At 34.9% G+C, this 13,671-nt stretch overlaps 1 long non-coding RNA gene across 1 annotated transcript; it reads left to right on the top strand.

The window, feature by feature from the left end:
• Positions 1-374: 374 nt before the first annotated feature.
• Positions 375-13,363, top strand: LOC125054534. The gene is made up of 3 exons (XR_007117722.1): positions 375-559; positions 10,751-10,960; positions 13,026-13,363. It is a non-coding gene; the product is annotated as an uncharacterized LOC125054534 (long non-coding RNA).
• The last annotated feature ends 308 nt before the right edge of the window (positions 13,364-13,671 follow it).

Genomic DNA, 13,671 nt, shown 5'->3' on the forward strand with positions numbered 1-13,671 from the left:
GCGGGCGGTCACGGGCAGTCGGCAACCTTCACTTCCGTGGGACTCACCCTGTGATGCTACGCGATTTACGCGTCTTGCATAGCTATTACATACGTAAACAACGCATTTTGTAGGCAGTATTCTGTAAAGAATTCAGAATAGTCTGTATAAAGGTTTTAATTCAGAATAGCCTCTAAAACAATTGCTATCAAAGTTGTTTTTTTAAACACAGACCTGTAAAAACTAGTCTAAACCCTGGAAACATTTGTCGAAAAAATTCCCGATAAATTTAACTTATTGCAAATAATATTTTTTGATATTAATTTGTTTAATACATAATTAATGTATGAAACAGTAATTTCATATTTTTTTTAATAATATTAAGTTAATTATTATAAGGTTATCATTTAATATAAGGTATTTTATAGTTGTTTAAAGTGTAATAATGATATTTGTAATAATAACAACGGTAACTAAGAATGAAGTTTGTTTTGTCGCAATCGCGTGACAGTAGCTGCCGTGCCCCGTTGGACATTTCAGTTTTGCGAAATAAAATCAACTATAATACAAGATTAATTCGGTAAGTTTAATGATCTTTCACAAACTTTTAATAATGTTTTAATGTCTATATTAATGTTACTTGCTTGATTCAAATAACCAAAGAGCATCAAGATGTAAATAGTATAGTGTGATGTTTGACCATACATTGTCTTACTTAAGCCATTTAGATTAGATTGTATAATAAAAATTAATTTCAATTCTTCATTACGTGTAAACAACCTGTGTGTTAGGGTGTGACTGTGCGTGTATCGCCATTCATTTTATTTAATTTTTACTTTTTAGCAAATTAATTAAATCTAGTAAGTAATATTTAATTTCTAAAAAAAGTATGAAGCAGATACATCTTTTTATGTCTGTGGATTTTGTTTTTCTTCTCATATTAGCCATACACGTCAATTTTCGGTCTAAGACAAGCGGTTTCGACACCTATACCAGCATTATAGAAAAATCGAGTAAAAAAAATTAAAAACAAATGTAAAAATTACGCCACCGCTATCCGCTGTTATTGCATTAGAGTCCATCTACCGAAAAACTTCACAGGCGGATTCGATACGGGCCAAGTGCTACTTCCCGTACCGTACCGGCAAGCTGGTGTAGACTCGCTCCGAAATAGGTTATATTCTTCTAAATTCGAAGATACATCCTCAGAGTTGACAATAGCTTGCGTGTTGTTCCCACGAGAATGTAAGTGCGTGCTCCTATTTCACCATGCCTCCTGGTGATAGAGGACAAATCTTTGTTTTTGAGTTATTTTATTATTATTTATTACATAAGATGTCATGTGGGACATGGTGTAATGGTTGCAGCTCCTTACAAACGTTGTGTAAAACAATAAAAGATAAAAAAAAGAGTAGCGGAGAGTTCATTGCCAGTTCTTCTCTTCCGTTCTACGCCCTTGATTTGAGAACTGGCGGTAAATGTAAAATTCGAAGCATTTTATGTATATTACTTTTTTGATGTTCATAAATCTACATTGTGTTACCTATATGAATAAATGATTTTGACTTGACTTTGACCAAATTAATGTTAATAAGGAACCCTATACAAACGAAGGCTGTTAATGTATGTTGAATAAGTATTAAAAACTATAGCTGACCGACTTCTCGATGAATACAGTCAAGTGCGACTTATGTAATTGCGTTTATATATAACGTGCACATCAGCACATATCTCATTTATTGATTTTGGTTTCGCTCAAAATAGAATTGGAATAGACATGGATATTTTCAAATCTATTGAATGAACTCGACACATAAAGCTAAAATGTTTTTTTGTATGAACGCACTAATCTTAACTACCGGTTCTGGTTGAGAATTATTGTGATGGATCGTTAATCGAAGGCTAATAACATCGAATCGTCAACGACCAGTCACTTTCCGAGCGGTTTGATCCCTTGGTGTTGCGAAGAGATGTGGGGTGTCTCTGCATCTTCTACCGCGTTTACAACGGAGATTGTTCAGAGAAACTGTTAATGCCTGTAGTTGAGTTTAATTATTGGACGGTGAGGCAGAATACGAAATTCAAGCTGCCCACCGAACCTTCAAGAAAAGAGCGTACCAATAGTTAAATGGCCTGCAACGCACTTGCGAGCCCTCTGGCAATGTGTCTATAGGCACGTGGCAAGGGGCACTATCACATAACTCTATGAGCCTCCTGCCCATTTGCAGGGGGCAAATGGGTTACATAAAATAAAACATCCCACTACGGAATTAATGAATATCTATATTAAATTATTATTCGTGTTATTTTTTAAAAGTATTCTCGCAGAAGTATATATAAGGAGGTTCAATCCATATTTGTGCTACAGAAGCGGGCTGTTCGGGGTATTTGTTGTGTTTCCCCAAGGGATACGCAATAAATTTAAGGAATTAAATATTATGAAACTATCTGGTCAATATATTCTTGAAGCCTTGTTGCATGTACAAAAAATATAAACAATTTAAAACAAATGGTGACTTTCACCAGTATAATACCCTAAAAAGAACAAATCCAAGCTCCAGAACCACTCCTTATATGAAAATTGTATTCGTTTTAACAACAAACTCCCAAGCGAAATTAGAGAATTATCACTGAATAAATTCAAAGGTCTCGTTACACATTAATTAATCTAGTCAAAATTCCAGTTCAAATATTTATGGCTGCTGATTACCAAGAGTGGCGGAGAGTTTCTTCCCAGTTCTTCTTACTCGTTCTACGTCCTTGACTTGAGAACTGATAATAAATATAAATTTAATGTTGACGATCATAAGTGTACTTGGTTACATATATGAATAAAGTTATTTTGAGTTTGAGTTAAGAAGAATTTGATTAGAAGCTTAGTTGTCAGCTCGGGTTGTTTGGCGAGCATGGATCTTCTTTACTTTTATTTATTATAACATTAGTGCGTTGTAACTCCCGCGACGCTGACCACCTACTCGTCTCTGTGTATAAAATAGCAGTAATAAAGTCTATGTTATTCTTTGAGCTCAATTAAATATCCATAAAATAAACGAAGCTGTAATTATTACGAGAGAACGTCTGAGTCGCGTCGAGCCAGATAGCAGCGCTAAAAATAGCAGGAGCGCAGATTTCCTGCAAATGCGTGAAGTGTCGTTGCGCTTGCGCAGGCCTAGACAAATATATTTATTTCATTGTCTGTCCCCATTTCGGATCTATGGATTTAACACTACATTAATTATACAGATAAATTTAATTACATTTATCTTTTGATTTTTTTGACGTAAAAAAAAAAAAATAATAAAATGTTAAATCTACTGTAATAATAAAAAAATCGCGTTGTAATTTAGGTAAAGTTATATTTTTATATTTAGTGTAACAGTTTTTGAAGAACAAGAAGTGCTCATGACGGGTAACAGATACAGTATTATGAACACATCTTACGTAACACCAAAAATACCGATTCTATCAAAAATGGCGGAGGGAGTTGCAGATGGTTGAAGAAACAATGTCTGGTTTGTCGTATACACTGTTCAGAAACTCTTAAAAGAAGGCACGATGCTCGCCAACCTTGAATATAAGAATGGCTCTAAGAGCATTTTTTTTGTTAAATTAATAATGATGTTCATTTGTCACCTAACGACGCTGTCAAAAAACAGAATTTTTCCATACTTTTTGCATAGTTTAAAGCTTAAATCGCAGTAGTACAGCACGTGCGTACATTTTTTCTGTTTGGCCAGCCGCCAGGTGTTTTGGCGGTCTTTGTCAATGTTGTATTTATTAATACATCTTATTGTTGGTTTTCTGGCTCGTCTGATCGTCTGTCCTCACACATTTTGCTGACGATAGTGATGACCTACCTATTTGAGGAAATAAAATTAGATCAATAAATGAATAGCTACTAAACGCTTGTTGTTCGGTCTAATACCTGAGCTGAGTTTCACTATCGGACGTCAAGGCAAAATACAAAATACCATCCCTATCACCTCGACGTCCGTCCTTCCAAAACTGAGCGTTTTCTAAGGCAGTTTTTGCCGCGGACCACCACTATGTGGAAACAGCTGCCCACTGAAGTATTTTCGAACCAATTCGTCTTAGGGTCCATCAAGAAAAGAGCGTACCAATTCCTGAAAGGCCGGCAACGCACTTACGAGCCTTCTGGCAATGTGAGTGTCCATGGGCGGTATCACTTAACATCAGGTGAGCTTCCTGCCCGTTTATCACATTAAAAAAAAAGCTTGCAGGCTTCGTCTAGCTATAGCGATTTCAACATTGACTTATAGTGCCACTAAATTACGAGATTTAGATAAATTATTTATAAATTGAAATCGTAACTGTGTTGGCTCAAATCATCAAAACATCAGCGAAAAAAATTAAAAGGACTCAATTTAATTTATTTTTAAAATATTGGAAATGGGTATCAAGTTTAGATTTAGAGTAATTTCTAGGAATGACATATTTCATAAATGAAAATTTCATAGGTTTTTAAGCGCTGTTCCCCACGTACGGACCACGGTCTACCTCTTAGGATTCATGGGTTAAAATTCAGCAGATTATATCAATTTCGCGGCAGAATCTGGAACCTACATTTCAATGAAGTGTAGTACTGTAGTCATACATTTTGTTCTTGCTACACCCTCCCATGTGAGCTATTTAAGCCGTTCGGGTCACATTCGGCCCCCATCAGATAGGTTTTTGGCTGTTGATCATGCAGCGCGTGAGAAGACGAGGGCTCCACTCACGGCAGTCTCATATTGACCAAAATTGCCGAAATGCCCTCAAACGTCGCATTTTTGTAATAAATTATTTAAAGCTGTTAATACATTTTATTGACCGTATTATATTAAAGTAATTATACGTATCTGTTTGGCATATTAAGGTTTTTCGAAATTGTTACATGTAAGAAAAATTCAAGGAACTCGATTTAACCTAGAAAACATTATCGTAGTTACATACGGGTGACATTGTAATACATATTTCCCACATATTTTTGTATCACGCCAATAATCTTCTATAGTTAATCAATAAATCATAATAAGGGAATTAGTTGGGATCCGTCATTTAGATTGGCCAGCTCGAAGTCCTGACCTTAATCCAATTAAGCATGTCTAGGATGTTCTAATCAGTGTAACCTGCTCCAGAACACTTCAGGTAGCTAAATAGTATCTAGCGGGAGACCGGGAACGTATTCCTGAAAAAGTAGTTAAAGACATCGTGGAAAGCATTCCCAGAAGGATTCAATTTGTGATTTTTGCAAGACGTCACACTCGTTATTTGATTATTACATTTGTAACTTTATTTAATAAAAATAAGTGAAAAAAACTTCTTGTCATTATTTCCGAGCCGCGGCCGTGTACTATTTTAACAAATTCATCAAAAATTATTATTAAAAACGATTATCGGCCAAAACCAATATGCAATATCAATCCAATTTTAGCTGTCATAGACTGACAATTCAATCCATTTCTAAAGAAAAGCATGCCAATATTCAATACATGGACTGAGATACCTATCTAATTATTCAACCAATCGTTCAGAGGGCGGATAAGAGATTGAAGATTGCCCTCTGTATGAAAATGAATGTTTACTCATGCCAACAACCTATCTGTCCATTTTGACTGTTGCTTCGATTGGCCAAATCAATCTCGGATTGCTATCGGTGAAACTGGTATGATTTGGGTTTGGGATTGCGACCTAACTTAATATTCATTGGGGAAATTTATTCATCTTCGTCATCTTCCAGTTCTAGTGATAGTGATTTGGAAGTTTAAATGCAATTATCCGATTGGGATAGTAATTCTGAAGCTGGAAGAAGACAACGTACTTCTGTGAGAAGACATAAGAAGACAAGATTTTATTATATCCAGAGCCTGAATGAAGCCGAATTCACATTTAGATTTAGGTTAACAAAAGAAGCTTTGGAGACACTTTTACACAAAGTGATGTCTATCATATATGACTTCTTGCAGGTTTCATCTTTTCATCAACTTTTGTAAAAAAAAATTAAATATTAGCTACAACCAAAAATATTTGTTACTATAGATACTACCTACTAACTCCACTGCAAAACCTCAAGACTCCAGCAGAACATCTTTATAACGAATCTCAAATACGAAGCAGAAATGTGGTGGAAAGGACATAATATGGTGTTTGGAAAAAATCGGTTCCCCATAATCGGTTTGTCAAAAAAGGTTTCGCTTCAAGTATCTCGTGTACAAGCCGTGATAGTGCAGTGTTGCACAATATTGCTATTGATATGCGAGATGAACATTTTGAACTACTGCAACAAGTAGATGAACAAGCTGATGATATTGATCAAAGCGCAATTGACAACGTGGGAAATGCAATTTTGCGAAGTAATCTTATAAGTGATTATTTTGCTTTATTACTATAATATTTTATAAATTACAACATTTTTGAGATAAATTAAATAAAAATTCAATGCTTTTATTTAAATAAAAATACAAATTTTTAATACAATACATCCTCGCTCCAGGCACAAAATCTATTATTTTTCTAATTTATTTAACAATATATTTTTTTCTATGGCCCAGAATTCTCTTTTATGCTCTCTTTCTTCATCATTAAATGCCCATCTTATTTAGAAGCTCTTCCTTTCAATTGACTTTCATTTCCTTCGACAGACAACAATATCATGTCTTTGACTTTTTCCTCGATAGGGGGTAAGAGGAGTAGCAGCACTAGGGCCACCTCCTGTACGATATGTTTCAGCATGTATCAAGGCAGACCTTTTTCTTGTAGCCCTCTTTAAGCTTTAGCACTGCGAAAGTTTACCCCACTTGTGCTATTAAACAGCGCCTCCAGCGTCTTCCAGCACTGCTCTTTCTCCTGCCAGGTGACTGAGTCACTCTTTTTATTTTCTAATATATTTTTATGGTCAGCAACAAGCGAAGTTAGAAGGTCAACGTCTTCCCGGCTGAAATTGACGCTTCTTTCACGTTTTTGCGTAGACATTTTTTTAAGTTAAAGAACCAACCTCGAATCACAAAAACAACATACACAAACTACTCAGAGAAAATTTATATTTGTAATAATATGTACTAAAATACTCAATAACCTAACAAACAATAATACCATATGAAAATGACAGCCCGTTTCGTTACAAGTAATATTAAATGACCAGCAAAAAGGTTAAGGTTCTATGTTTTTCTATAGAATTTTGTAACTTTGTTTGTTCGTAACAAAAAAACAAACAAAACGTTGCATAGCTAATTGCTACTTTATCCATACATTGTGAAACAGACCCTAAGTCTTACTTATTTTATTTCGTTCCAAAAACACGAACTTTTGGTATGCTTGAACACAACATATTGCATTGAACGAAACGCGGTCGAGAGGCAAGGATCACGCAAAAGATTGCTGTCAATCTTTTGTCAAATAAACAATCGGATAGCAGAAATGTTTATTGGCATGCAGATTGGAGATCGGTCTTTAGATATGAATCAGTCCAAGATTGGTTATAATCATAGATTGAGGATACATTATTAATTTTGGCCGTATAAGTATACAGTGCAGTACCTATTGGCAGTGTTGGCCTAGCGGCTTCAGCGTGCGATTCTCATACCTGAGGTCGTAGGTTCCATTCTCAGCTGTGCACAAATGGACTTTCTTTCTATGTGCTCGAACGGTGAATGAAATCATCATGAGGAAACCGACAAGTCATAGACCCAAAATGTCGACGGCGTGTGTCAGGCACTGGAGGCTGATCACCTACTTGCCTATTACAATTAAAAATGACCCTGAAACAGATTCAGAAATCTTTACCTAGACCTAAAGAGGTTGTAGCGCCACTGATTTATTTTATTTTTTTAAGTATAAATACAGACTATGTCAGACAATTAAATTTCATTTAAGTGCCTGTAAGTTCGATATTGTCAGGATAAAGTTTGTATAAAAGTAAATGAAAATAAATCAATTTTTTAATCTAATAATATAAAAATACTGTTTTTTTCTAGAATACAGTACACAAAAGAGAGTACGACTTTACATGAATTACAATCTAGCCTATACAATAATTATGGCTAATAAGTAATATTATTTAGATTTTTTTACAATACTAGTGAATAGCTTAAACTAAGGTAATGTTCATTAACAGTCTTAGTGTCTATAATGTTTTGACACTATGTTCGTGTGTCCGAGATATAGACAGCACTTATATTCATTACACTAGGTTTATTAACTCAAAAGGTTGTATCAAGAAGTTGTATTGCCTCAGAATGAGTGTATGTAGTCACGTAAATCACTTTAATTTATAATTTTATCACAATTTTAATTCTTTTACCGATTATAAGTAATAATACTTAAGACTTCTACATTGTACTGACCTGTTTATAAAACGCGGACTACTATTACTATGGTGACGATGAGTTCGAATCATAAATAGTTTTTTTTATAAATTGCATCACTTTTTGTAAAAACAACTTTTATATTAATTTTTCTTTTGTGAAGAGTTTATAAGGAAAAGAATAATAGGAAAGACAATAATGTTAATGATACGTGAAGTCATGGCCAATCCATCAGGTCAAAACACCGACCATTTAATAAAAGGTTAAAATAATGAATGTAAGGAAAAACATTGGTAAATATTACGTTTCGAGGATTCTTTTGATAAACCACTTTTACCGCTTTACAATGATTGAATACAGCTGGTGGTGGGTGATATTCAGAAGTAACTTGATAAACTAAAACTAAACTTGCCTGGATCGCTCGAAAGCGAAAAGGCCGCCAGCTTTCCTTTTAATTTAATAATGTCAATTGTATTATGTTTACATATAAACTTTATAAATAAGTGAGTTGGCATCGTGAAGAATAGGGCTGAAGTATTTTTGAACCAATTCGACTTAGGGTTCTTCAAGAAAATAGCGTAACAATTCTTAGAAGGCAGGCAACGCACTCGCGAGCCCTCTGGCATTAAGAGTGTTCATGGGCGGCAGTATTAACATCAGGTGAGTTTCCTGCTTACATGCTACCCTGTTAAAAAATCTACTTATTACAACTACAGATATTATAAAATATCTGTAGTTGTAATTCAATGAAAGTCATAAAATCTGTTTTTGAAGTGAAACTTCTTTAGGCGCATGAGGGTAAAATTTGTTACGGATGAAACGTCACGAAGATGTGCAGGGTTTTTGTCGAAGAAAAGGGAGAGAGAGATTGAGACCGATTTAGAGAGACTAAGAAGGGATAATTACCTTATAGAAATTCTATTTTTAAAATTAAAATTTCGTAAAGAGAATTTTAGAAATATTAGTAGTTTATATTTTATGCAAAATAATTTATTGAAATCTCAAATGACGAATTGTAAATTAAAATGCCACGTGTTTTTATTATCGAAGAAATAAATTTAATTTATTATTTGTATTAATTTTCGACACTTAATATTTTAATGACAATTAATTCATTAAATTCCTAACATATCTTCCTTTTTCCCTTCGTCCAAGTCTCGGAAATCTTAAGTTTTAAATTTGTATAAATATGAACAAGACTTAAAAATAATTGTCAAAGAAGTTTCACTTCTGACATGTGTACTTTGTACGCACGCATTTTTTTATTTTTACGAGGAACGTACTTTGAACTAATTTAAACATGAAGTAATAGAAATGTTTTTCTTTATAAGTCTAAAATTTATTACTAACTTAGCAACTGTCACGTAAAGCTAAGTTAAACATAATGTGTGTTGCGTTCAACTTAGCTACATCGTTAGGAGCACGCAATATGAAAGTTATCGTTGCAAAAACTTAAATTGATGCAAATAGCGCATTAATTATTCTCAAAAAACTTTGCCAGCTTTTACGTAGAAAGAGCAAAGGTAGTCTAGTAGGTTCTTGAAAAAACTTTAGTATTTTTTATTCAAAAGTCCACAGGAACTATGCTAGTTCTTGTATACCAGAAAAAGTTAACGATTAGCTCACAATTACAATTTTAAACGGTTAAAAGGCCGGCAAAGCACTCGCGACAATTTGGCATTGAAAGTGTGTAGGAATTAATAGATCCAACCGTTCTTGAAAAAAACTTTGGTATTTTTTGTTAAAAGTATAAAGTCCACAGGAGCTATGTAAGTTCTTAAACAATATAAAATGTTAAAGATTAGCGAACAATCAATATTTTATAAGGTTAAAAGGCCGGCAACGCACTCCCGAGCTCTTTGTCATTGAAAGTCTGTAGGAATTAATAGCTGATTCAAGCGTAGTCGTTCTTCAAAGTATTTTTTATATAATGTCGTTCTTGAAAAAACTTTAGTATTTTTTATTTAAAATAGAAAGTCTACAAGAGCTACTCGTATGTAAGTTCTTCAAAACCAGAAAAAGTTTAGTATCGGACAATCAACATTTTAAAGGGCTGACAACGCACTTGCAAACCTGGCGAGTGTCCATGGGCGGCGCGGCGGTATAACTTTCTCCTGCCCGTTTGACCCGTGTACTATAACAAAAATATTAATTTAATACTAGCTGAAATTCTACGTAATTACTAACCAAGCGTAATAAACAATAACTAGAAAAAGTTTTTGTAAACAAAGTTTCGATTCAGTCTCAAGCCTATCTGAATAAGTTTACTGAATTTTTCCACTTTCTTTACTTTGATTCATTCACAACCACAAATTGTGCGCCATTTACAAAAGATGGTCGTAATGTATTTTGTAACAACTTGTTATCAGGCAATGAAACCTACAATGCTAGATCTAGCATGATTTTATGTATTTAATTAATCAGTCTAATTACCGTTATAGATAAAGTACCTTCTCTTTTTGTTAAAGCGTAAAGCTCCAAGATTCCGTCAACCACTGTCTTCACCGCATTCTGGGTATCTACTGGCCCGAGATAAACTCTAACGTGGAAATGAATAGCCCATACAGAAAATATTCCAACTCTATCCCCAAACAGGTGCTTGATTTGATACCGCAAGGAAAGTGGAAGCGAGGCTATACCCCGCCAGAGTTACAGGGAAAGAGAACCGGAAAGACTTGGTAAGTGAGGTGATGGTATAGGATAGTATATAGGATATAAGTATTTCCGAACTAAGAGTTCTTCAAGAAAAGGGCGTACCCATTCTTAAAAGGCCGGCCACGTACTTGAGAGGTTTCTGGTAATGTAAGTGTCTATGGTGGTATTACTTAACATCCGGTAGGCCTCCTGCCCGTTGTAATAATAATAATAATAATAATAATTTATTGCAAGAATATGGTACAAAAATGTGTCAGGTGGTACAATCATAAGTTCGCATATTCTGCCACACACAATGGCGCGCAAATTTGTATTTAAAGGAATTTTACATTTTACATTATGTATTAGTCATATGAATTGGTCAGTTTTTATATTATTTGTATCATTATATTATTGTACATATCATATCATACGTAAATTTATGTTCTAAACTTATGTTCTAAGTATTCAGTTACGCTATAGAAGCACCGTGACTTCAAAAACCTAATCACCTTCCCCTTGAAAACATTATATGGCAGCGATTTATAATTTTTAGGAAGGTGATTAAATATTCTCACAGCCATGGCGTAACAATTTTTCGAGTATAACGCGTTTGCACCCTGTTCTATAAAAAAAGATAATTAAGGCATTTCTTTCGCTGTCTATTAAGAAAAATGATATAAAAAATAGGTGAAGAACGAGGCCCAACACCGAACTCACTGAGGAACGCCCTCTACCCCATCTAGGGATCATAGGACATTAAGTCAAGTTAAGTCAGTAAAGCTTAAGTTTCCTAGAAAAGCGGTGCCGTTATCTAAAGGCCGTAATGTATCGTTGGGTGACGTCACCGATACGTTGTCTATAAATAACATCGGAGTAGGTTTCCTAGAGAACGTTGAGTGGCACCGTAACGTCAAATAGCGGTGCTGTCATTTGCATGACGGCCGTCATAGCAGTGATAAACATTAGTTCAACGTTTTTCGCGTGTAGCGGTGTCCATATTTAATTAATACAATGAGTGGAAACGTGACTTGGACGAGCGAAAATGTTTGTTTTTTTTTCATTATGTTAAAAAGTAAAGACGGTCGTTATTAGCAACCGTAAAATGACGGCCGTTAGTTAACGGCACCGCTTTTCTAGGAAACCTAAGCCTAAACACAATTTGACAGATAGCGACAAATACCTTAGTTGAAAGATTTTAAATAAGCTGATAATTAATATAGTCATTAAACGCATCCGAGAAACTGAGCCAAGTATTTGCTTTACTTTTTAATTTTTTTTCATTTTCACTCAACTAATTTTAAGTACACAAATGACTTAGCCGTAGTAGGATTAATTTGAATTATATATCGTAAATCCTGCCCTGCGATTCTGTAACTCACTTTTCGAACTCACACAGCGGTTTTCGCATGATTTGAGAGCGACCGTCGATGCGAAAACCGCTGTGTGAGTTCGAAAAGTGAGTTACAGAATCGCAGGGCTGTACTAAAAAATACAATTGAAGTGTCGCGTTTGAAACACAAAACACGTGCCATGTAAAGCCTTCTGCAGTGAAAAGTTTTTAAAAAGAAAATAGTTTATTGGCTACAACGAAATTTATGTTAATGTTTGACTGACATTGTTTTTACGATACTTCCGTGTCCTTGGCAAAACCTTTGTTTGCTCCGTAATTTGCGTGTTTGGAAATATTATCGCGAAATTAATAAAATGAAGTTTTCTTTTAATAGTTTAAATGCACTAGTAAAGTTTTACGGGTACCGAGTAGAATGCAACCTTCAAACATATAATAAACACATTATTAATAACACATATTATTAGCAGTACGTTTTGTTTGCAGGGGAGCGTTCAAGTATTACGTAACGCAATTTTTAAACTCCCTCCCCCCCATGTAACGCACCATAACGTTTTTATGTACCCCCCTCCCCTCCCTAAACGTTACGTAACATTTAAGTGACCATTAAAGACACAATCATGTTAAACAAAGAAACAATTAAACGCAATTTTTAAAGATTTTTGAGGCTTCCTCCCGCCCATGTAACGCACTGTAACGTTTGAAAAGACTCTTCCCTCCCCCCAAATTGCGTTACGTAATACATGAACGCTCCCCAGGTTACTATTGGATTCAACCGTGCAACTCTCAACACGGTTATCTTCGACATCTACCCGAAATATTAAGAAGCTTCAGAAGCAACTGGACGATTTCTGCAGTAAGATGATGCGTCACGCGCAAGAAGAGCGTAGCAGAGGCGAGACGACGGGCCCCACTCGCCTATGAATATTGAATAGTAATATTTATATATTATAAGGAAACTAGCTGACCCGGCTGACGTTGTTTTGCCATGTATATTATTACTAAGAAACATTATTTTAGTACAATAAAAATAACTATCTGCTATATTAAAAAATAGCGGTTAATCGTGGAATCGTTAAGGAGTGAAAATTAAGGGATGTATCAGTGGCGTAGCTAGGCAACCAAGGGCCCTGGGGCAAATTGAAAAATGGGGCCCCCTGCTGTGTAAACTGATTAGGTTTTATCAAATAAAAATATGAATATACAAATACTTTAAAAATGCTAAGCTACTTAAGCTATTTTGTGCACTGCAGGGCACTCGAAAAACTGTGTTAATTAATTCTTTCTTATAAATGCATCCAATCTCGAATTCTAAAACGCACATATCGTGATCCGTCAAATTGACGACACTGCCAACCTACAGAAAGAATTTAGGGGAATTCCCTAGGCATAGCTTTTAAATTT

Source organism: Pieris napi, chromosome 12 (genome assembly GCF_905475465.1).
Source record: "Pieris napi chromosome 12, ilPieNapi1.2, whole genome shotgun sequence".
NCBI lineage: Eukaryota > Metazoa > Arthropoda > Insecta > Lepidoptera > Pieridae > Pieris > Pieris napi.